General features: G+C 40.8%; 2 long non-coding RNA genes across 2 annotated transcripts; one reads left to right on the top strand and one right to left on the bottom strand.

The window, feature by feature from the left end:
- Positions 1-1,111: 1,111 nt before the first annotated feature.
- LOC127979074 (uncharacterized) lies at positions 1,112-2,683 on the bottom strand. The gene is made up of 3 exons (XR_008158721.1): positions 2,613-2,683; positions 1,305-1,499; positions 1,112-1,217 (listed from the first exon to the last, which is right to left on the bottom strand). It is a non-coding gene; the product is annotated as an uncharacterized LOC127979074 (long non-coding RNA).
- An 18,436-nt stretch (positions 2,684-21,119) lies between these two features.
- On the top strand, positions 21,120-22,623 carry LOC127979069 (uncharacterized). The gene is made up of 3 exons (XR_008158716.1): positions 21,120-21,339; positions 22,042-22,192; positions 22,303-22,623. It is a non-coding gene; the product is annotated as an uncharacterized LOC127979069 (long non-coding RNA).
- Positions 22,624-23,607: the final 984 nt, after the last annotated feature.

The raw sequence follows: 23,607 nt of genomic DNA, 5'->3' as shown, positions 1-23,607 counted from the left end.
TCAAGGAGGCGGAAAGTGGTTTCTTCTCCCCGTGTTCTCCTCCTGCAGTGCTGGAGCAGCTCAGCTTTAGTTAAATGATGGTCCAGTTCTGCCTCCGTCAGTGTAGGCCAGCCCTGTTGGATGAGTTGCTCCCTTTTGGCCCGTCTCAGCAGAGTGAGGTCCCCTGCATCCCACTCAAAAATACAGGATGACAGCCTTGCAAAAAAAGTAGGGTACAACTGGTGGGCGTCAGTGGTGCACCCTACTGCCAGACGTCGCATAAAATGCCAAATGTCTAGGCGGCTCTCTTGGTCTAACAATACATTATAGATAAGGGTACAGTCAATTAAGCAGCTTATCTGACCTTCTTAGTTGAATCCATTTTTAAGATTGATCCATACGTGGATGTTATGCTGGCCTTTATGTGATCGAGCCTGTTGAGAATGTCCTGACTGTATACAGTGAGGAGCCATTTGTAGCTGGGTACTGAAGCAAGTGGTGGTGGCTCCTGGAAGTGCAGCGGATGCAGGCCACGATTATCAAAAAAGGCCACACACTCTGATGTGTACCGAAGCGCACGTTTCAACCACTCCTCACTGTGGTTCTCTCTCAGCTGGCCGATGATCCTCACTGGGCCATTCCCCATGCCCCTCTCACGCAGCAAGCGAAGAACCCGAATGTCACAGGCATACCTTGGAAAAAAGTATTCATTTAAGTATCTTATTATAAGGTATCTAATTATTGTAGGAAATATTTATCAGAAAGGGTAGCACATAAGTGAAAATGACTGCAAAATAATTACTTGCGTGTGAGGATGACACTGAATTCAGATCGATGGGCCAGGTCCAACTGCTGCAGCACAGCATGACTCCAGGACAGGTAGCTGGTTCTACATCTGGTGCAGATCAGGGTCTCTGTCACCAGGTTGTAGTATCTGTCAATGTCTAACACCTGTCATACCCTCCTGTGCAGTCCACCACCACACAGCTGTTGCCTGGCACAGGCAGGGTTAGTACACTGGAGCCGCACCTTCCACAGCTTATATGGCATCCAGAGCAAGAGACGCTGTAAAAAAAAAACCTATCAGGTGTTGGAGCTTGGTGATACAACAGGGCTGGTGGTGGGGGGTGACACCACAACTGTACCCTAAAAAGTGCTTCTGACACCCACTTCTGGTCTTGCTGTGGCATTGTCTGTGGCCACAGAAGGGGGAGATCTTCTGGCTGAGATGAGACCTGCTGATATTATCAAAAACACTGGTTTAAATAAAAGCCAAGAGAGCATTAAATGATGAAGACATGTATATATTTTGAATGAGATCTTACTGGGCTCCTCACAACAGTATTCTCAGAAACAGTTGATGGCGTTGCTGTTTTTTTGATGCGTTGTGAACTCTGAGGTGGAGGAAGGAAGAAGGAAGAGGAGGACTGGATGACGGGCTGATGAGGTTTGGGGGATGGAGGAGGATGAGGATCAGAGGGTGGACATGAAACTGTAGCTGAACTGGAGTGCTCTAACATCTGTGGAGTCAAACATTATGATTAATCTATTAAAGGGGGGGGGGGGGGTGTTGAAAAGCAAATTTCATGCATACTGAGTTTTTTACACTGTTAAAGAGTTGGATTCCCATGCTAAACATGGACAAAGTTTCAAAAATTAAGTTGTACGTTTGAAGGAGTATTTTTGTTCCAAAAATACTTCCGGTTTGTCACAAGTTTGGGAAAGTTTTTTTCGAGTATGGCTCTGTGTGACGTTAGATGGAGCGGAAATTCCTTATATGGGTCCTGAGGCACTTCTGCCGGAAGAGCACGCGCTCCCGTATAGCAGAGCACTGAGAGCACAACAGACTTCACTGATCAGAGCAAGAGCGTCGCCAAATGTCACAAAAGGAGTGTGTTTTTGGTTGCCAGGGCAAGACAACCCTGCACAGATTACCAAAAGAGAAACAGCATTAAGGGACCAGTGGATGGAGTTTATTTTTACAGAGCATCAACGGAGTTGTGCAAGTGTTTTTGTTTGTTCCCTGCATTTCGAAGATGCTTGTTTTACAAACAAGGCCCAGTTTGACGCCGGATTTGCTCATCGTTTATTACTTAAGGATAATGCAGTCCCAACGAAAACGGGTCACGATCATGTGTTGGAACCACATGCGGTGAGTAAAACTGCTTAAAATATCTCTGCCTCCTTGTTAGTGCGTCCGCCTCCCCTGCCGGAGACCTGGGTTCGAGCCCCGCTCGGAGCGAGTCGTTGCTGCTGCTGCTCTCGTTCAGTTTCAGCCTTGGTTTTTTCCTCAGGGTAATGTCACAGCTTCCAAACGCTCTCAACGTAATAGCTTACTCGCGCTCGTGATTCTTTAGCTCCGCCCACACGTCACGCCTCCAGCCGGTCGTATTTTTCCGGGAAAAATCGGTACAGACTATCTTTCTCTTATGAATATAATAAAACTAAAGACTTTTTGGAGTTATGAAGGATGCAGTACTACTCTATAGGTACTCAAGATTAACAGGATATTGAGTGAAAACGAGCATTTCACCCCCCCTTTAAGGGGATTGCCATGTTTTTAATACATTAAAATTACATAGTGATAAAGTCATGATGTCATTATAAAAGTCTTGATGTCTTTTAATATTAACCTGAGAGGTTTTCCTCTGGGTGCTCAAATTAGGTTTTGCTGCTGCCACATGTGAGCCTCCAAACCTTGACTTTTAAAAAGATTTGTCATGGTTAGTGATTACAAAACCCTAACACTATAGTTAAAGGTTGAGATGTTTCAATATCTGCAGTGATGCATGCAATAGTGTGGTCTGCTTACCATTGACAATGTCAGTTTAGGTCTCTTTGCAGGACACAACACATCACTGACAGAGGGTGTGCTTTGGGCCGGGGTGCTCTGTGATGCTTCCCCTGTGACTAGTGGATGAACCTGTGACACATGCATAAAGTACAAAACAGTCTTCCTAATGTGATTTTAGATATAAAGACTCATTGATGTTGCAAACACATCTATCTATTTATGCAACTTGAACCAGGCTAATTGAAGTAACCTTGTGAAATCCACAAATACATGTCTGTGCTTCCTTCAGAAGAGTGGTCTGTCCCCTCATTTGCAGAGGGCACTTTTCTATCTGTGAACATGAATTATACCTCTGACACTGGATCTCAAAACAGCCATAAGTCATCATAATTATATCAATATAACATTGTATTTACATGGTATGTATTTACTTAACCATACATATAAATAAAAATACCACAATGTATTGTCAAAAAAGTTTGTTAGTTTGCCCATGAATCTAGCTGCATAACTTACCTTCTGATACATCTCATGCCATCTTTTTTGTCGGGGAGAAGGTCTATTCCCCTGCGTAGATGGCCAAACTCCTGTTTGGGCAAAACTCTCCAGACGCGCAAGCCATTCAGCATTACTCATGCCTTTGTGAGACTTAGCTGAAGCCATGTCATTGCCTGAAACACTACATAACACGTAACACTAACTGCCATTGTAGCCTGTAGCATTTACCCTCCTGTTGTGTTCATTTCATGATAGCTAGTTGTGTTCCTGGTCCAGAACGACCGCCATAATATAGCAGATTATAAATCCATTATAATACATATATTATCTTACATATAACATGTTGTGGTTTAATTATTTATCATTTAATGCCATGTCAGCAGCAGGGGCTATATTCATGCCAAGAGGAAACATTTCAATTGCACAATTCAGTCATATATATCATGTCAAAACAATTATATAACATTTATATATATATATATATATATATATATATATATATATATGTATGTATGTATGTATATAGGTACAAATATATAAAAAATACATATAAAAAAAATTATAACAAGAACAAAAGTATAAGAAGAATTACATAGAGTCTTAACAAGTTGTGATAGATCTTTCTATTATGGCTGTATGTCTCAATGACCTAGGCTCATACAACTCGTTTTTGAGTATAAATAAATAAATAAATATATAGCATTATGGATTAATTTGACTAAAACAAATACTCAGATTAAACATATTGTGCTCTTTCAACTGTGTCCATGTGATAAGGGCATGAACCTGAATGTATAAACTTATCCATTCACTTCTTTTGACTGGTCATAACATATGTATAAACATATAACATATGTGTAAAAGTTAAACAAAACACTAACATTATCCAGATTTATTTTGTGTGTTCAAATGCCGCATGTGGAAAAAGTTATGGAACCTTATGACAATTAAATAAAAAGCATTTTTTTTTTTTCAGAGAGAAAACTTGTTAATCGGTTAAATTCGACATATTTACATTTACGTTAGCGCCGGTCGTAATAGTATTTACACATCATTGACAGCTGACGTTACATAGTCTATCAATAGGGTAATCATAGGCTAATTTACATGGCCAATCTTGCTATTCCTAAAGAACAAAAATCCTAAACCAGTTCATTCATATCAAGATATAAATAACATACATGAGCGGAATGTAAATAATTTAACGTTACCTGAGCGGAGATTACATGCAATTGGCGAGGACGTGCGTGATTGGTGTATGAGAAATAGACCTTGCCATTTCATTGGACGCGGAAAAGTAGAGATCGCAACGTGATTGATTTATAAAAGATAGAAGTTGTAACGTGATTGGTTTTCAAAAGATAGAAGTCGTAACGTGATTGGTTTATAAAAGATAGAAGTCGTAACGTGATTGGTTTTTAAAAGATAGAAGTCGGCATACTATTGGATTAATTTTACAGACTTGTGGTTGTCAGGTACCGCCATTTCGGCCACAACAAACCCCTGCTTAGCAAGCAGGGATTTCAGTGAGATCACCCTACTCTTTGTCAGAGGAGAAGAGCAGAGCAGAGCCCCCAGACAATAAAAACAGCTGGCCAGTACGGGGATCGAACCCGACCCTGGCGTTATTAGCACCACGATCTAACCAGCTGAGCTAACCGGCACGGCTTAGCCATCTGTCTCTACCCGACTGAATAAAAACCTGCCTCAATGATTGTGAACGCAATGAGACAACAAAGCTTCATGTTTTAACCTGACCAAGGGCTCGTCCGGGATTTGAACCTGAGACCTCTCGCACCCAACGCGAGAATCATACCCCTAGCCCAACAAGCCTTCTTGTCCAAGGCCAAGAAAAAAGAGCTAATCGGGGATGAACAAAAGAAGGAACATGAACTAACGTGGAAGCTATCAAAGACCTCGAGACAGTGTGAAAGGCTAACGAATGCAAGTTGGCCTCTTAACTGACCTAAAAATGTGGCTGTATCTAACATGTAGAGGGATGTTAGGGAGGACAGCTGAAACGGTCAGATGTCCTCGCACCCCATGCTCTTCACATTTTGTATGTTTCTCGTATAGCTTCAGACATTTGTTCCATTCGAATGTAAGTGCCCTGAGAAGTGGACATCACAGGACATCACATGACATCCCTCGGTGATTCAAGTTCAGAGCGTATGTGTACGTTCAATTCAAAGTGAGTAATACAGAGGTGTATAGAGGTATACAGAGGTATATGATGTCACACTTCTCCATGTGTGAAGACGTTGCGCAGCGCAAATCCGTGAACCAATGTTCCAAAGTGAAGTAAACTTCGACGGATTTCCCCTGCTCAGGGAGTGGGGAGCAATGAACACTGTGTAGGGACCATATCAATCGCATGGAGCTCACTTCTAATGAGCTGATTATCCAAATCAGGTGTGCTAACAAAGAGAGACATGCAAAATATGCAGACCTTTGGGGAGCGAGGACTGGAATGGAGAACCGCTTCCTTATTCTTTAAGTCAGTTTGAGAAAAAGAGGTGAGAAGTTGTCTGCATGACCCGAGTGATCCAAGGTAGCCTACATAATACAAGAATCCACACATGCATACTGGCGTAACAAGACCGAGAAGGTCCTTTAACACAAAAGCTAAATCTCTTTGTTAATTCGACAACACAATCGCGGCCAGTGCAAAGGTGCAAGCCCAGAGGAGGGACGGCCTCTTTGCATCAAGCCGGTCATTCGCAGCTATGCTCGTCATTCTTGAAAGGCCAGGGGAATTAGCTCAAATGGTAGAGCGCTCGCTGCACAAAGGAAGGGGTCCAATCTTTGAGCCCCGCCCGCAAGCGAAAAAGACGCAGAACACGTGAAAACGCTGAAAGATTTCCCCTGCTGCAATACTCGGGGTATATTTCTCTTCGTTTTGAAGAGTTTTAATTACATGTGAGACAACTCTACCCTCCGCGGCCTGGATTCGAACCCGTGCTCTCTCGGATGAGCCGTGACGTCATATGTCCTCGACGTGTATTTTTAAGCATGCAATAAACCGAGACTTTTATTTTGTTATCTATGACATACAATTGATTGATTTTATATTACATAGATTTGTGTGTGTGTATTATTTAAATGTTTGTGTTTAAATAAAATTAATAAAAAACGTTTCTTCAAATACGTTTTGTGTGTGTGGATATGATTTGATTGATATGATTTAGCAGATTTTTTTTATCTTATCAAAAAATTTTCTATTAAAATTAGTACAAACACATACTGCACATACACAGAATATAAAAAGCACAATACGAAAGAGTGGGCCCAAGTAATATATACAAAATGTTTTATTAAAATGAACACACACACATACATACACACAATATAAAAAAAAATATGAAAAGAGTGGGCCCATATAATATAAACAATATTTATATATACAGGAAAGATATTATGTACTACTTATATAAAAAAATATATATGAAAAGAGTGGGCACTGGAGCAGACACTGGAGCAGGCACTGGAGCAGACACTGGAGCAGGCACTGGAGCAGGGGCTGGAGCAGGCACTGGAGCAGGGGCTGGAGCAGACACTGGAGCAGGCACTGGAGCAGGCACTGGAGCAGACGCTGGAGCAGGCACTGGAGCAGACACTGGAGCAGACACTGGAGCAGACACTGGAGCAGACACTGGAGCAGGCACTGGAGCAGACACTGGAGCAGGCACTGGAGCAGGCACTGGAGCAGGGGCTGGAGCAGACACTGGAGCAGGCACTGGAGCAGGCACTGGAGCAGGCACTGGAGCAGACACTGGAGCAGGCACTGGAGCAGGCACTGGAGCAGACACTGGAGCAGACACTGGAGCAGACACTGGAGCAGACACTGGAGCAGGCACTGGAGCAGACACTGGAGCAGACACTGGAGCAGGCACTGGAGCAGGCACTTGAGCAGGCACTGGAGCAGGCACTGGAGCAGGCACTGGAGCAGGCACTGGAGCAGACACTGGAGCAGGCACTGGAGCAGGCACTGGAGCAGACACTGGAGCAGGCACTGGAGCAGGCACTGGAGCAGGCACTGGAGCAGGCACTGGAGCAGGCACTGGAGCAGACACTGGAGCAGGCACTGGAGCAGGCACTGGAGCAGGCACTGGAGCAGGCACTGGAGCAGGCGGAGCTGGGCCTGGACCGGATGTCAAAGCACCAGCAGATGGAATCACTATTGACACAGTCATGTCCGGGTTAAGCACTAGTGTGCCTAACAGTGACCCAGGTGCTGAAATGGGCTGCACAACTCCTGCTGCTGTGGGGACGGGTGCGATAGGGCACTCCCTTTTGGCAGCAGCGGGCCGGCGACCCGGTCGCAGAATTGGAGCCTGTCCTTCTCGATTTGGCGGAAGGATAAATTGATGTTTTTGGCCTGATGTTGATGGCACGTCATCCAATTTTTCCCTCGGCAGAGGAAGCTGCACATCAGCCACATCTATTGGGTCAGATGGAGTCAGTCCCTGGACGAGGACACTCAATTCCTGATTCTTCTGCTGCCGTTGAAACCTGAAAGTAAATTACTTGTAATATATATATATATATATGTGTGTGTATTTGTGTGTGTGTACAGAAGTATTCAGTTCACTGGAACCAAATAATGTGCCTTGCTTACCACTGAATGAGTGTCCTCTGGTTCAGCTCAAACAGTTGGATCATTGTTTCATCCATCAGCCTTCGATTGTTAAGCACCAGCTCTCGGATGTGGTGGTAATCTGAAAGGATTTTAGACCACCTGGGGGTGGAAACTCCAGCCTTCTTGGTCGGTGACTTGTGTAAAGCACACAGCTTCATACAAATGGCCTCAACCAAGCGGCTGGTGCTGGGCCACTGTGCTGGACCCCCAGGATGTCCAATCAGACACCGTTTCACACTCTCCACACCCGGTGTGACTCCGGACCGCTTCGGTGCCTTAAAGCGCCCATGTGTCAGCTGAGGCTGATGTCGAGGCTGATAGTTGACCCGCTGTTTATCAACATCAGGGAGAGCGGTCCACAGCTGGATGGCCTCTGTAACCTATAGGTCGGTGAGGTAAGGAGCCTCACGAAGACCCACCAGGAAACCAGCCAGATCCTGGACCTTGTCCCACCCAGCGATGCCATCAGGTCCAATGACTGCTCTCTAGTAAATGCAGATTAGTGTTAATATACACTTCCAGTCAAAAGCCTTTGAACAGAAATATTTTTGACATTTTTTAAAGAATTCTGCTCAACAAGCCTGCATTTATTTTATTCAAAATACAGCAAAAGCCATTATATTGTGAAATAATTTTACTATTTAAAATAAAAATGCTTTCTATTTGAATATAGTTTAAAGTGTAATTTATTCCTGTGATGCACAGCTGTATTTTCAGCATCATTCCTCCAGTCTTCAGTGTCACATGATCTTCAGAAATTTGTTGTTCTAGAAACCTTTTTTTATTGATATTATTATCAATATTTAAAACAGTTGTGTACATTTTGTTCAAGATTCTTTGATGAATAGAAGGATCCAAGATAAGAATTTATCTGTAATAAAAAGCTTTTTTAATATTATACACTATACCCTTCAAAAGTGTGGAGTCAGAACATTTAAATCATTATATATTTATTATTAAATTATAGAAATTAATACTTTTATTTAGCAAGGACGCATTAAATTGATGATAAAGACATTTATAATCTTACAATATACACTGAACTTTCTATTCATCAAAGAAACCTAAACAAAAATCTCTAGAAGCTATTTTTAACCTTATAATAATAATAATAATAAAGTAAAAAAAAAAAAAAAAAAAAACTTGCTTGTAGTGTATGTGGAATAAAACGATACTGAAACGAAATAAAGCCCTTAGAGTGTCGTACCTGAGCCTCGCCGGAGACACTGCTTCCAGTGTCAGATGTCTGTGACAGCACTGAAGAGGCAGGGGTGAGATGCTGTCCCTCTCCTCCAGATGATGTGGACGGCTCAGCCAGTGATGCTGGGGACTGAGGCAGAGGCAAAGATGAGGGGGTGTTTCTGAGGCAGGGGTCATCCTCATACAGCACTGGAACTGTGATGTCCTCCATGCTCTCTTCCTCAAACCCCTCATCTAGCAGGTCCTGATCATCAACCTCCTCCACCAGCCGGTCTTCCTCCTCTGGGTTCTGGAGCACTGGAGTCAGTGTTTTGCCAGTCTGGCTGTAAAGGTACTCGATTTCTAGCAATTCACCTACAATCATAAAATAATAAAAAAAGAAAAAAAGTGTTCTTAATAATTGATCAAGTACATTGGAGGCTCTAATACTCTAATAACTTAATAGAATATTGCAAAATAAATAATTAAATGTCTTACCTGTATATGCTCCAGGAGGGCGATAGCGCTCATCCCAGGGCTTCCCAAAGACTGTTCGGCTAAGCCGGTCCACAGCCTCGCTCATGGCACTGCCATATGTCCGAATGGAGGACGCCCGTTTTATGGCGTCTTCCATTCGGTCATCATTCCAACGCATCAAGCCCTCAAGGAGATAGGCCTGAAAATGCGCATCGCTGGCACTGGTTCCTAAAAGTTAAATAATATAAAAAAATATATAAAAAAGGGTTTTATATGTCACATATGTACAATATATGTACTACACATAAGGTGCTCTGAAGTAATTTGTATACTACATTTAATAGAGTTTTGTAACTATATTAAAAATGATTGTCACTTAGTCATGTGTTACTAGTGACTTGTTAGTAAAGACAGCTTTGTCAATGCTTATGACATTAAAAAGTATAATGTAGAGTGTGACATTTATTAATGCGGCATTACTTTAAAGTGATGGAAGCAGTTACAGTGCTAATATTTTCTACAGAAAAATGAATAATCCATATGCATGTAATACCTGGAATAAAACGGTTCAGGTGGAGGTGGAATGACTCCAAGGAGGTAGAGCCACGAGCACACCTGTAGCAGCACAGCTCCACGCCGCTTTTCTTCAGTGTCCCTGTCTTCATGTACAGCGGAAAGTCCTCTGGGTCTTGGATACACTGGACGTGCTTGCGCTGTTCCTTCCATATCTGCTGGATCCGTTCGTGGTCCAGCAGAGGAACTCCCAGGGTGTCCTTCCCATCCGCACTGTCAAACTGATCAATCAGTGACCCAATCAATCTGGTGGTCTCCTCCACCCCCCTGGTCCTCCTCCGGCAGTGCAGTGCCAACTCCCTCCGGGTAATGCGAGCACTGACCGCCTTTTCTGAGATGTGGCCAGTCTTCTTTGCCGCCAGGTCACCCTCTTTTGCGGAGCGAAGAGCAGCCACATCCTCTGGATCCCACTGAAAGATGCACGTGGACAGACGTGCCATGAAGATCCCATAGAGCGGATGAGCCTCTGTCGTGACACCTGCAGCAAATCGCCGCATGAAGTGCCAGATGTCGAGGCGCACTACAAGCTCATCCCACTCCAAAAACATGATCTTCACCCGCGATTGGCCGTACTGACTGCAGCAGTCCCTGTCCACGTACATCACTTTTGGGGCTGCCTCTCCTGCCTCTCGGTAGCGTTTCATCAGACCAGCTGCCATGGAGTCCAGTCCATGTCCCTCGGCAGCTGTCAGCACAGAGACAAGGACCTGGCCGTGTTCGTTTCCGACATTTGTGCACCAGGCAGCTGTTCCTGAAGCAGCACCGGCAAGTTTCTTTGTGACCTATTGGGAAAAATAAAAGGGTAAAAAATGTGCCATATCTGTGCCATATCCGTGCCATATCCATATCTGGCAAATTTCTGGATATAAACAGGGCTTTGATACCTTTTTTGTCGAATCCATCTTGAGAACACAGCCAAAGACAGATGTTAATTTGGCCTTGACCTCATGCAGTCGCCCCAGAACATCCCTGGCATACACGGCTAACAGCCACTTAGGTTTAGGCAAAGCAGGTAAAAGTGGAGGATCAGCAAACACAGGAGGCTGCACAAGGGAGGACCTTGTGAATGGTTCACAGGCAGTCAGGTACTGCAAGACACGCTGTGTCCATGCCTCACTGTGCTGTTCCATCAGCTTCCTGTAAAGCTGAGTCACACTGTTGCCCAGTGTCCTCTCCCTCATCATCCTCAGCACCCGGTTGTCACATGAGTATCTAAGGAAACAACAGTATAATCATGCAAATGCTTTAGTTGGTAAAAAATAACCCACATAAAAGCACCTAATAATGAATGATTGTCATTATGAATTACCTGTATGTCAGCAAAGCTGGAAACTGACTGCGGTGGCCCATATCCAGCTGTCCTAGGATGTCCTCGGACCAGGCAGGATATTTCTTTTTGCAGCGTTTGCACTCCAGATACTCAGTGGCAAGGTCATACCACCCGTCGATGTCCAAGACCTTACGCACGGTACGGTAAATTCCTGCCGCAGTTAGTCTGTGCCTACCACAGTCTGGGCGAACACAGATGAGAGGAAATAACCACATCTTCAGCGGCATCCATAAGAAAAGGGGCCGACAGAAGAAGAGGTCAGGTGAGGCAGGGGGCTGAGTGTTTATTAAAGGGGGCTGAGGAGGATACCACCAAAGTTTCAGCTGGGACACTAGTTCTGGCTTGCCGGTTCGTGGGTTGGCCTTAAACAGTGTGTTCCGGATCCACTCATGCTGGAAAGGTGGAAGTTGATCTTTCCAGTGAATTGGAAGCTCAGCTGGTGGCCGGTGATGTGAAGGAGCTGGTGCCTTGGCAGTTTCCACTGATGGAGATGGAGCAGCACAGTCCTCTGAGTGAATAGTAAAAAAAAACAATAAGGATGACTGTTGCATTTGATAGTAATATGCCATAAATGCAGCGCACAAACAGCCTGCAAAGCACAATTTTTGGACAAGTATTCATAATTATTATGTTATTTTTAGGAACGAGAGTGAAGAAAGTGGTACTAGTGTTAAGGAAGCACATAACCCAGCATACACTTTATTAATTTAAGGAGAATGGAATCAGTGCAGCTGACTGAGAATAAGGATCAGATGGAATGGAGGAAGGAAAATGTGGTGTGATGAATTAAGTGTAAAGCAACGAAGCCCACGGACATGAAGCATACACACAGATAGAGTAAGGAAAAACTGTTCCTCTAATGAATCTCCACCATCCTGTCTGCTCAGGGGGAGATGAAGAGTGTGTGAGAAGAGCAAGCGGTGTGAAAAAGTTATCTAGTGATTATCTAACAACGGGTAAGTTCGGAAACGCAAATAAATACACTGACACCTTTGGACATCCTTACGGTTTTGAAGAAGTGCACTCAAGAAAGCATCCCGCTTGAGGCATGACATGACATAATTCTGTATTGTAAACAAAAAATATTTTAAAATGTTGATTATTTTCCCCCAAGAAATAACGCTTCTCATTGTGTTTTTACAAAACATTCTTGTAATATTTGCATTAGTGTCATATGCCACACCTGTATTTAGCTGTGCTTCACATTGTGATGCAGCAAATACCAGCTCCTCATCGTCATCTTCAGCAGTGGGAACGGACTTGCCTGGAGCACAAATGTTAAAACTATCATTGTGAACAATACACAGAGACAAACATATGTAAGATGGTGCTTACTTACCAGTAGCGAAAAGCTGTATCGGGGTCAAATGTTTGGCTGGGGGTTCTGCTGCTGGAGGAGGTAAAGTGGACTGCAATAATGGATCTGGAAACAGCAAGTTGACAAGTTTGCCATAATGATAAATTAATATATGAAGAAATGCTGTAGGTAAAATTCTATATGCACACTCCTACTCACAGGGTTTAACTGGTGACGTGAGTTTTTTCGCCAGCTGTGAAGGAGACTAATTTTTGCCACGCGCCAACAGCGCTTTCACAGTTGCGGTCTTCTGTACACCAGTTTGGGCTTACTTCGGCTCAGTCGGTGGAAAGCAGTAGGCGCAACTACTGCTTTCCACCCACTGAGGCGAAGTAAGCCAAAAGTAAGCCCACATGAACCAATCGCATTTCACCTGTGGCTTACTTTTGACCAATCGCATTTCACCTGTGGCTTACTTTTGACCAATCGCGTTTCGCCTGTGGCTTACTTTTGATCAATCGCGTTTCTCTTCCGGGGCTTACTTTCCTCCAATCGCGTTTCTCTTCCGTTGCTTACTTTCCTCCAATCGCGTTTCTCTCCTGTGGCCTCCTTTTGACCAATCGCCGGTCATTGTTATTGTCATCTTTGTTAAAGGTAAGGCTGTTACTTCATTCATTGAAAACTGGTCATTATTTGTTCATATACAGTGTGTATTTTTGGAAAATGAATCGTGTCAGTATAGCTAGCTAGCATACAGTTCATGCTTTCTTCAGTACCTGTGAACCTGTAACTTTTCACATGATAAATGATCAGATAAGTTAAAGTTATCGACCGTCAGCTAATTAAGCTATGCTACTGTCAACAATGATGTGTGTATTGTCTTAGAAGTCATGGTTTCTGGGCCCTTTGAATGAAAATAACGATTAAACTATTTACATTTATATTTGATAACAACACATAATAACACACACACATTTTAAATGTAAAAATCGTTACCAAATTGTTGTGGAGATATGGAAAACTGCATTTACCAAGAAATAAATTTATATTTTCTAAAATAAAGTAATAATAACTACTTTTTTTATAAATAAAACATTGAGAGTCTTAACTAAAAACAAACAAAAAAGGCCACATAAATCCATATGAGCCAAAGTATGTGGGAATTGTGCTCATTTTAATTTAGGTAGACCAGAAAGTTAAAAACACTGAAAAAGATTTTAAGAGGTAAAAGCACCTGGTGGAACCCTGGGGTAAGATGACCACATTTGAAGTATGATATATTTAATGTAATATTTTATAGCCTGGTGTGTGTAGTCATGGTTTAAGATGACAGCATTGAAAATAAAAGGAAATTTCAGACTTCATATTGACGTTACATATTTTATATGTCAGGGATTCCTGTCCTTTGTAGAAAACTCATCTTCAGGACAGTTTATGTCATGGCCATGTTTATTACCACAATAATATAGTTTATGCGTAACTTGTTAAATTATTGTTACACACTTAACCAGAGATGGGACCAAGTCACACATGTGCAAGTCTCAAGTAAGTCTCAAGTCTTAACCTTCAAGTCTCAAGTAAGTCCCAAGTATTTTTTTCTTGGGCAAGTCAAGTCAAGTCACAAGCTATGTCAAGTCAAGTCCAAGTCAAGTCACCTTAATATTGTTATTTTACCTGCAGAATCTGATCTTAATAAAGTAAAAAGACAAGATATAAGTAACTGTCAGTAAAGTAAAATAATTTGGATTTGCATTGTAAATACTCATGTTCAGTAAAATACATCATGGAATCAAACAAAATTGTAACTTTCATAAAATTATTTATTTTTCACTTCTGCCAACAGTGTTTGAAATGTTTTACATTTTCAACACTGAGTCCATAAAACTAAACATCCAACAGACTCCTCTCTGAACATCTCTCTCTCTCTCTCTCTCTCTCTCTCTCTCGTGCGCATGCGTGGGCGTTTGTGGAGCGAGCGGAGCGTGGCTGTGAGAGCGACTGTGAAGTTTGTGGTGTGTGAGTTTCTTACGATCTTTTCTTCTTTTTCCAAAGTTAGTATTAGGTGAGTTTTTGTTGTCTATTGTTCCCGGCGGGTGTTTGAGATGGAGACTCACTCGACAGGGTGTGACTCCTCTCTCTCACTCCGCCATGGAGTTAGATGTGTACCTGAGGCCGGTGTCTCAGTGGAAGAAGTGCTCGTGGCGATAGGCGAACAGGTGGGGTTTGATAACGTTGTTTCAGCCTCGCGGATGAATAAGGCCGTTGTGGTCTTTCTGAAGGAACGGAACTTAACAAGACGGTTGGTTGAGAGCGGCATTTGGGTAAGTGGCGTTTATACTGTCATTTCTCCGCTGGTGTCTCAATCGACCCGTATAACAATCTCAAACTGCCCCCCTTTCATACCAAATCACGACATAGAAAAGGAATTGTTGAGATATGGGAAAATCGCTAGTGGAATTAAAATGGTTCCACTAGGATGTAAAAATGAGTCACTGAAACATGTCACGTCTTTTAGACGGCAAGTGTTTATGTTTTTAGACTCAACGGTTCTTGACATCTCTTTTCGAGTTTTGTATGAAGGCAAGTCTTTCATGCTTTATGCAAGCACGGGGAGTTTAAAATGTTACGAATGCCATGAAACAGGGCATAAAAAAAATGCGTGCCCTCATAAAACGAACACTAAAAATAATGAGACGGATAATGAAAAAGCAGGACCGAGTGGGTCAAAAGAGGATGAAGGTGAGAAGGATGGTGTAGCAAGGAGCTTAGATGAAACTGAAAAGAAGGGAGATGAATTAGAAACGAACGAGAAACAGAACAATCAGGATGTAAGCGGTGAGGAAACAGGTGGAAAAAATTGTGGTATTGGTGTTGAGAGAGCGGAGGAAAGTGAGGTGAATGTTTCTCAATGTGAAGATGAAACTGGACACAGGAATGATCATACAGGTGCATGTGAGGCTGATGTTAGGGATGATGGAATGGAGGAGATAGCTGATGATGACAGTCTTTCAGAAATGTCTGACATCATTTCTCAGAGTGGTGATGATCAGTTATACACAGTAAAAGAAATTAATGATTTCTTGGATGAAACGTTTGGAAAGACTTTTGATGTCAAGACTTTTTTTCCTGATGCTGAAAGATTTGTGAGGTCAGTCATTAAAATACAGAAGACTGTAGGGTTCGAAGAACTGAGTCGTAGGAAAAGATTTAGGCTGAAAAAAATTGTGACAAATTTACGGAAAGGGAAAGAATGGGTTAAAAAGCAATATACATGATGGTTGAATTACAAAGGGCATTTTTTTCCTTTTCTGTCTTTTCTTTTCTGATTTTTTGTCTTTCTCTCTTTTCTCTTTTCATGGAGAGCATAAAAATAGGGACAATAAATATTAATGGTGGAAGGAATAATAGTAAAAGAGCTGCTTTGTATGAATTTATTCAAAATAAAAATATAGATATCATTTTTTTGCAAGAAACCCATAGCGATCTGGGTAATGAAGTAGAATGGAAGATGTGGTGGGAGGGTAAGATTTTTCTAAGTCATGGCTCAAATCTAAGTGGAGGTGTTGCGATTCTATTTTCAAAGAAGATAAATATGACTAATATATCTTCCTATGAGATAGATAAGGGCAGAATATTGATTGTACAGGTGGAGTTAATGGGATTTCAATTTCTCTTTATAAATGTTTACTCGCCTAATAATGGAGCAGAAAGGGTAGATTTTTTTAGAAAATTATCTAGTGAATTAAAAAATTTTGATAATGCATGTATGGTTCTTGGGGGTGACTGGAATTGCACCTTAGATTTTACACTAGACCGAAATGGTGAAGAACCGTATCCCCAGTCTGCTAATTCATTAAGCAGTATAATAAAGAAATATGACTTATCTGATGTTTGGAGGGAGAAACACCCAACAGTAAAACAGTATACATGGGTTAAAGCATCTCATGATCATATTAGTGCTGCGAGGTTGGATAGATTTTATGCAAGTAAAAATAATTCTAATAGAGTTTTAAAAGCCAATATTTTTCCAAATGGTTTTACTGATCATCATTTGTGCATGTTTGAAATGAGTGTAAAAAAGTCACAGCCTTCTAGTTACTATTGGCATTTTAATTTGAAATTACTACATGACTCTAACTTTTGTGATAAGTTTGGGTTATTTTGGTCTAAGTGGCAAGAGCAAAAAAGTGACTATGAAGATTTAGTGCAATGGTGGGAAGTTGGAAAAGCACAAATCAGAATTTTTTGCCAGAACTACACCGCTCACTCAAATAGACTTGTAAAGAACACTATTAAAATACTTGAGAGAGAAATAACTGAAATCGAAGAAGGAATTATTGAAGGAAACTCAGAAGAAGGGGATCAACTGAAAGAAAAAAAGACTGTTTTGGCATCCTTGTTTAATGAAAGAGCAAAAGGTGCTTTGATAAGAGCCCGCTTTTCCTCAATAAGAGAAATAGATGCTCCGAGCTCATATTTCTTCAACTTGGAGCGAAAAGGAGGAGAAAGAAAACTCATGTTACATTTGAAACTTCCAAATGGGACTTTAACAACTAATCCAAAAGAAATGAGAAACCATGCAAAGAACTTTTACACTGATTTATTCGAAGCAAGAGACTGTGACATTCACTGCATGGACGACTTACTAAGAGATCTTCCAAAGCTCACTGATGATCAGAGACAATGGCTCGATGCAGATATTCAATTGGACGAAATATCAGAGGCGGTAAAGAAACTTTCTAATGGCCGGTCCCCTGGGATTGATGGACTTCCTTCTGAATTTTATAAGCAATTCTGGACTCTTTTAAAAGATGATATACTTGATGTTTTTAGAGTTTCTTATAGGAAAAATGAACTTCCGACTAGTTGTAGAAGAGCGGTTCTATCTTTATTGCCAAAAAAAGGTGACCTTGGACTGTTAAAGAACTGGAGACCAGTGGCTTTACTGTGCACAGATTACAAAATTTTAGCAAAATGTCTTGCAAATAGATTAAAACATTTTTTAGAATATGTTATTAATGACTTTCAAACATATTGTGTGCCAAAGAGAACAATAATGGACAATCTTTTTCTTGTTCGTGATGTAATGAATTTAGCAAATGCTGGTAATGAGGATGTGGGTTTTCTTTCAATCGATCAGGAGAAAGCTTTTGATAAAGTTGATCATCTGTATTTATTTAAAACTCTTAAAGCTTTTGGTTTTGGTGAGAATTTTATCTCTTGGATCAAACTTTTATATACTGGAGCGTCTGCATTGTTAAAGGTTGGAGGTGGGTTAAGCTGTCCAGTTGTAATTCATAGAGGTATAAGACAAGGCTGTCCTCTGTCAGGACAGCTGTACTCTCTAGCAATTGAACCTTTACTATGTAAACTTAGGGAGAAATTGCAAGGTTTTTTAGTGAAAGGTTGTGAAAACAGGCCAATCACTCTTTCAGCCTATGCCGATGACATCACTGTTTTTATAAGAAGTGAAACAGATGTAATGAATCTAACAAACGCTTTAAATATCTACGAAAAGGCCTCATCAGCTAAAGTGAATTGGCAGAAGAGTGAAGGATATCTATTAGGAGATTGGCAGGGAAGGACCCCTCCTGTGCTTCCAGGGGGAGTTAAATGGGGAAGAGAGGGTTTGAAGTTGTTGGGAGTTTTCTTAGGAACAGATGAATACAGGCAGAAGAACTGGGAGGGTATGGTGGAGAGAATGTGTGAGCGGTTGTCTCGATGGTCGTGGGTGCTGCCCCAGCTATCATATAGGGGCAGGGTATTGGTCACAAGCAATCTGGCTGCATCTGCATTATGGCACAAAATGAATGTTCTGGATCCCCCGGAATGTGTGGTTGAAGAGCTGCAAAGAAAAACTAGTTGACTTTTTCTGGGATGGGCAGCATTGGAAAAAATCTGCTGTACTTTTTCTACCTACTCAAGAGGGAGGACAAGGCCTGATGGACATTAAAAACAGAATAAAGACCTTCCGACTTCAAGCAGCACAGAGATTGTTGTATGCGGAGCCGTGCTGGGCTGATACAGCGCGTGCTGTGTTGAGGAAAATGAATATTTTTAAGTATGATGTACAATTGTTTTTGATTAAATTGGCCAACATGGATTTGAGGAATATTTCACCTTTTTATAAGACAGTTTTGAGAGCATGGACTTCAGTTTTTAAGGTCAAGAGGGTTCTCACAAACATTGGATTCTGGACAGAGAATGAACCTCTTTTTAATAACCCACTGATACCAGCACCGGCACTGGAGTCCAGAAGCATCCAGAACGTAATGGCAAGAGCGGGGTGTACAAGGATTGCTGACCTAAAGACTGGTGAAAACTGGAAAAGTCCAGAGGAGATGTGCAACAAGACAGGCATCAAGTCCATAAGGATAATAAAGAGAATAATGGATGGAACTGTTTCTGCATTGCCTTCAGTTTTCAGACAGAGATCAGAAGAAAATGAGGTTCCTGAACAGGACAGTGGGAGTAGATGTTTCAGCAGCGGTGGATGAAGAGACTGAGGAAGGTTCTCTCCTACACTTCAGGACTCCTGTACTGGAAGGTTTTAAGACTGTCTCAAAAAGGGCTCTGTACATTATTTGCGTGAAAGTGTCCCATTATAATGTGCTCAAAGACTGTAAAGAGACCAAGTGGTCAGATTTGTTCGGGCCAGACTCGTCCCCTAGAAGATGCTGGAGGTCCCTCTACAAACCTCCTATAGAGAAACGCACTGCTGATCTCCAGTGGAGGGTTGTTCACTGGGCGGTAGCTACAAACAGACATGTGGCACACATTGACCCCACTGTAGGGAAAGAATGTCCTTTTTGTGGCACTGAAGAATCAGTTGATCATTTGTTTTTACATTGTTTAAGGTTAAGAGAATTGTTTTATCTCTTAGATGGGTGGGCTAGAGATTTGGGCGTAGTTTTTAATAATGAATTATTTATTTTTGGACCAAAATATGTTGCATCAGACAGAAAAAAAATCTCGTTAATTAATTTTGTGATTGGAGGAGCAAAGCTGGCAATCTGGTTAACACGGAAAAGAAAACTGAAAGGAGAGGGGGAAGTAGGTCCTGATGTGGTCTTACAGGCTCTTATAGCAACCAGAATCAAGGCAGAGTTTGCATATTTTAAACTAATGAATGATATGGACAAGTTTATTGAAATTTGGGCTTTGAATGATGTTTTGTGCTCGGTGGATTATGAAAATGAACTGGTTTTAAATTTATGATTAATGATAGACAATACTTTGTAATGTTTAAAAAGATGTATGAGTCTCTGAGTGGGTATATGTGTTTATAAATGTACATCTGATGTTAATGAATAGATGTTTATGAAGAATGTCTTTATAGTGTAAGTATAAATAAAGGTGTGTTAAAAGTCAAAAAGTCTCTCTCTCTCTCTCTCTCTCTCTCTCTCTCTCTCTCTCTCTCTCTCTCTCTCTCTCTCTCTCTCTCTCTCTCTCTCTCTCTCTCTCTCTCTCTCGTTAAGGGGAAGTCGTGGCCTAATGGTTAGAGGGTTGGACTCCCAATCGAAGGGTTGTGAGTTCTAGTCTCGTGCCGGCAGGAATTGTGGGTGGGGGTAGTGCATGAACAGCTCTGTCTCCACCTTCAATACCACGACTTAGGTGCCCTTGAGCAAGGCATCGAACCCCCAACTGCTCCCCGGGTGCATTTTGGATGGGTTAAATGCAGAGCACAAATTCTGAGTATGGGTCACCATACTTGGCTGAATGTCACTTCACTTTCACTTTCTCTCTCAGAGTATAGAATATAAATATGACGTATTTTCAGTTGTTTCATACTTTTTTGTTATGTACAGTACAGACCAAAAGTTTGGACACACCTTCTCATTCAAAGAGTTTTCTTTATTTTCATGACTATGACTACTTTATTGACGCACTGTGTTCCTAAATAATGTTGTTCAGTGCATTGACACAATACTTTTTGTTTAGGGCGCAATTAAAAAAAAAAAAAAAAAAAAAAAAAAAAAAAAAAGGGTCCAAACAATGACCCCTGCTACGGGTAGTGTTCCAAGTGTTATGAGACTTCAGCTAATGATGGGTCCATCTGAAATTATTCGGTGCAGTGCCGTCGGTTGGTGGAGAAACGGACAGTAGTGGGCAGTATCTCCGCCTGTCACGCGGAAGACCGGGGATCGATTCCCCGACGGGGAGAGCTGGTTCTTTTCGTTTTCCGAATGATCCATCCAAAATGTTTGGTTGGAGTCGCAGGTCACAGAAGGAGTTCTGCTTCGACGTCAGCCCGAGCCAAAGGACATGCGTTGGCCGGGAATCGAACCCGGGTCAACGGGTCGCGGGAGCCGAAAATAGTTAAGCTTAACTTCTCTTAACTTTTCCCATTCATTCTCTATGGTAGTGCTTAACACTACGGATGTGATATATTTGTGGCCACACGTAGATTTCCCGGCGCTGTTTCGCCTCTTCCGTGGCGCGGAATTCAAACAGCGGATACTCATCTGTCAATCATTCGCTCTGAAGGAGAGGAGACGCGTTTTACGATCGGAGATTTCTTCACGAAATTGTTTTGTTTGAACAACATACGCTGCCAAACTCCCAACAAGCAGGTAAAGTGAATTCTGTGTTTCTTTTTAAAAAACTAAACTAAAAAAAACCGTATAATTAATTACTTATTATATTATCATATAATCATATTTATGTGATTAATTATAGCAACTTTTTTGAATGTTATGTGATTTTCAAGACTTTAGTGCAATATATATATATATATATATATATATATATATATATATATATATATATATATATATATATATATGTATGTGTGTGTGTGTGTATATGTATATATATATGTATGTATATATGTATATGTATATATGTCAACATTTACTGTGTGGTACAACTTAAAATAACTATTTCCTATGTTAAATTAACTTTATTTCTGTGATGCATCATTTATACTCTTCAGTGTGTCATATGATCCAGAAATCATTGATTATTTGCTCACAAAACATTTCTTATTGTAATCAATGTTGATATTATCATTGTCTCTACAATGATAAAAGCACATTATTTTCAGAGACTGGAATAATAATTCTGAAAATGCAGCTTTTCATAACAGGAATAAATTACAATGATTAGAAAATATATTCAAATGTAAAAAAAAACATTTAAAATTGTACAAATAAAAATGCAATTCTACTGTTGCATATATATCCATATAAATATAATATTACAATGGTATATATATATATATATTATGAATTATAAAATACATTTGATATATTTAATTGGAATCTATATTTCAGGAATGTTTAGATGATGCGTGCTCTGTCAAGACACCCTCCTCCACAGAGTAGGTCACCCTAAAGACGGTCTCACTCTCAGTCCACCAAAACATCACACCAGACACTTTGTCAGTGGAGGATCAAAGGTCAGAAGGGTTTCTTCCAGATGCAGGTAAATAAATAATTCATACAGGCCCTTATGTGTGTAAACTGTCTCTCTCAATGTGCACACAACACCAAGACATTATATTTTAATAAAGTAATCCTGTTAATCTTCTGTAGAACACCACACCATTGGCCATAAAAGCGTCCCTCGTTCAGCTCACACTGGACCCCTCAGAACAGCTGGTCTTCGTGTTGGACCATAGATGGACAGATCTGTTGAGAATTGCCCGTGAACATCTCTTGGCAACGCACCATAGGAGCAAGGATCTTCTTAAACAGGTCAAAGGCTTTTTCTTTCTTCTTCTGTGTTTTCCACAACTTTAAATTGTATTATTATTAATATTATTGTAGCTGTTGTTGTTTAATCTACAATTTTTAATTATTTAATTGATTTCCATTTGTTAAATAAAACATCAGAAGTATTGGCCTTGTTTACACTGTACTTTAGAGTGTTAAATAATTGTATCGACTCTGTATTGTTATTTTATCTTGCTCAGTTTTGTAAACATGTTAGTTTACAATGTTAGTTACGGCTATTATTAAACTCTGTAAATAAATATTTTATTTAAAATACTCTACCAGTCAAATGTTTTTCAGCAGTAAGATTTGTAATGTTTTTTGAGGAGTCTCTTCTGCTCACCAAGCCTGCCTTTATTTTATCCAAAAGTACAGCAAAAACAGTAGCATTTTAAACATTCTTACTATACTTTAAATCAGCTGCTTTCTATTTCAATTCAATTCAAGTTTATTTGTATAGCAATTTTTACAATACAAATCGTTGCAAAGCAACTTTACAGAAAATTATGTTTCTACAATATTTAGTAGTAGATTAAGGCGGTGACTGTCAGTTTGTGCACGTTTGACAGGATTTTTAGAAAAATGAATACAAGTAGTCGTACGTAGTCAGCCAGACTATGAACATTATTAATATTATGAATAATTAATAATTATTATATGATGTAGTCACATGTGTAGCAATATTTGTTAGTCTGTTGTTGATTCAGGGTTAGCATCATCTGAGGTCCTCTGAGGGTCAGCATCATCTCTTCTCAGGTGTTCTGGATCCAGACTGGAGCTTGTGTAAATCCTAGTTACCACAGGATGAAGATCCCAGCAGAAACAGAGAAACACATAGAGACATCATTAGCATAGCTGCTGATCCATCAAAGTAAAATTAATTAGTTTAACCAAAGATAAAGAATAATAATGCACTCACAATTTAAGAGATATATTATTTGAAAGCTTGGCGAAAGAGATGTGTTTTTAATCTAGATTTAAACAGAGACAGTGTGTCTGAACCCCGAACATTATCAGGAAGTCTATATATTTGAATATATACTGTATTTTATATCTCTGATGTGCAGCTGAATGGTCAGCATCATTCCTCCAGTCTTCAGTGTCACATGATCTTCAGAAATCAGA

This window comes from Carassius gibelio, chromosome B19 (genome assembly GCF_023724105.1).
Source record: "Carassius gibelio isolate Cgi1373 ecotype wild population from Czech Republic chromosome B19, carGib1.2-hapl.c, whole genome shotgun sequence".
Classification (NCBI taxonomy): Eukaryota; Metazoa; Chordata; class Actinopteri; order Cypriniformes; family Cyprinidae; genus Carassius; species Carassius gibelio.
Note: the sequence above shows the minus strand (reverse complement) of the source record. Positions and strands in the feature narration are given on the sequence as shown.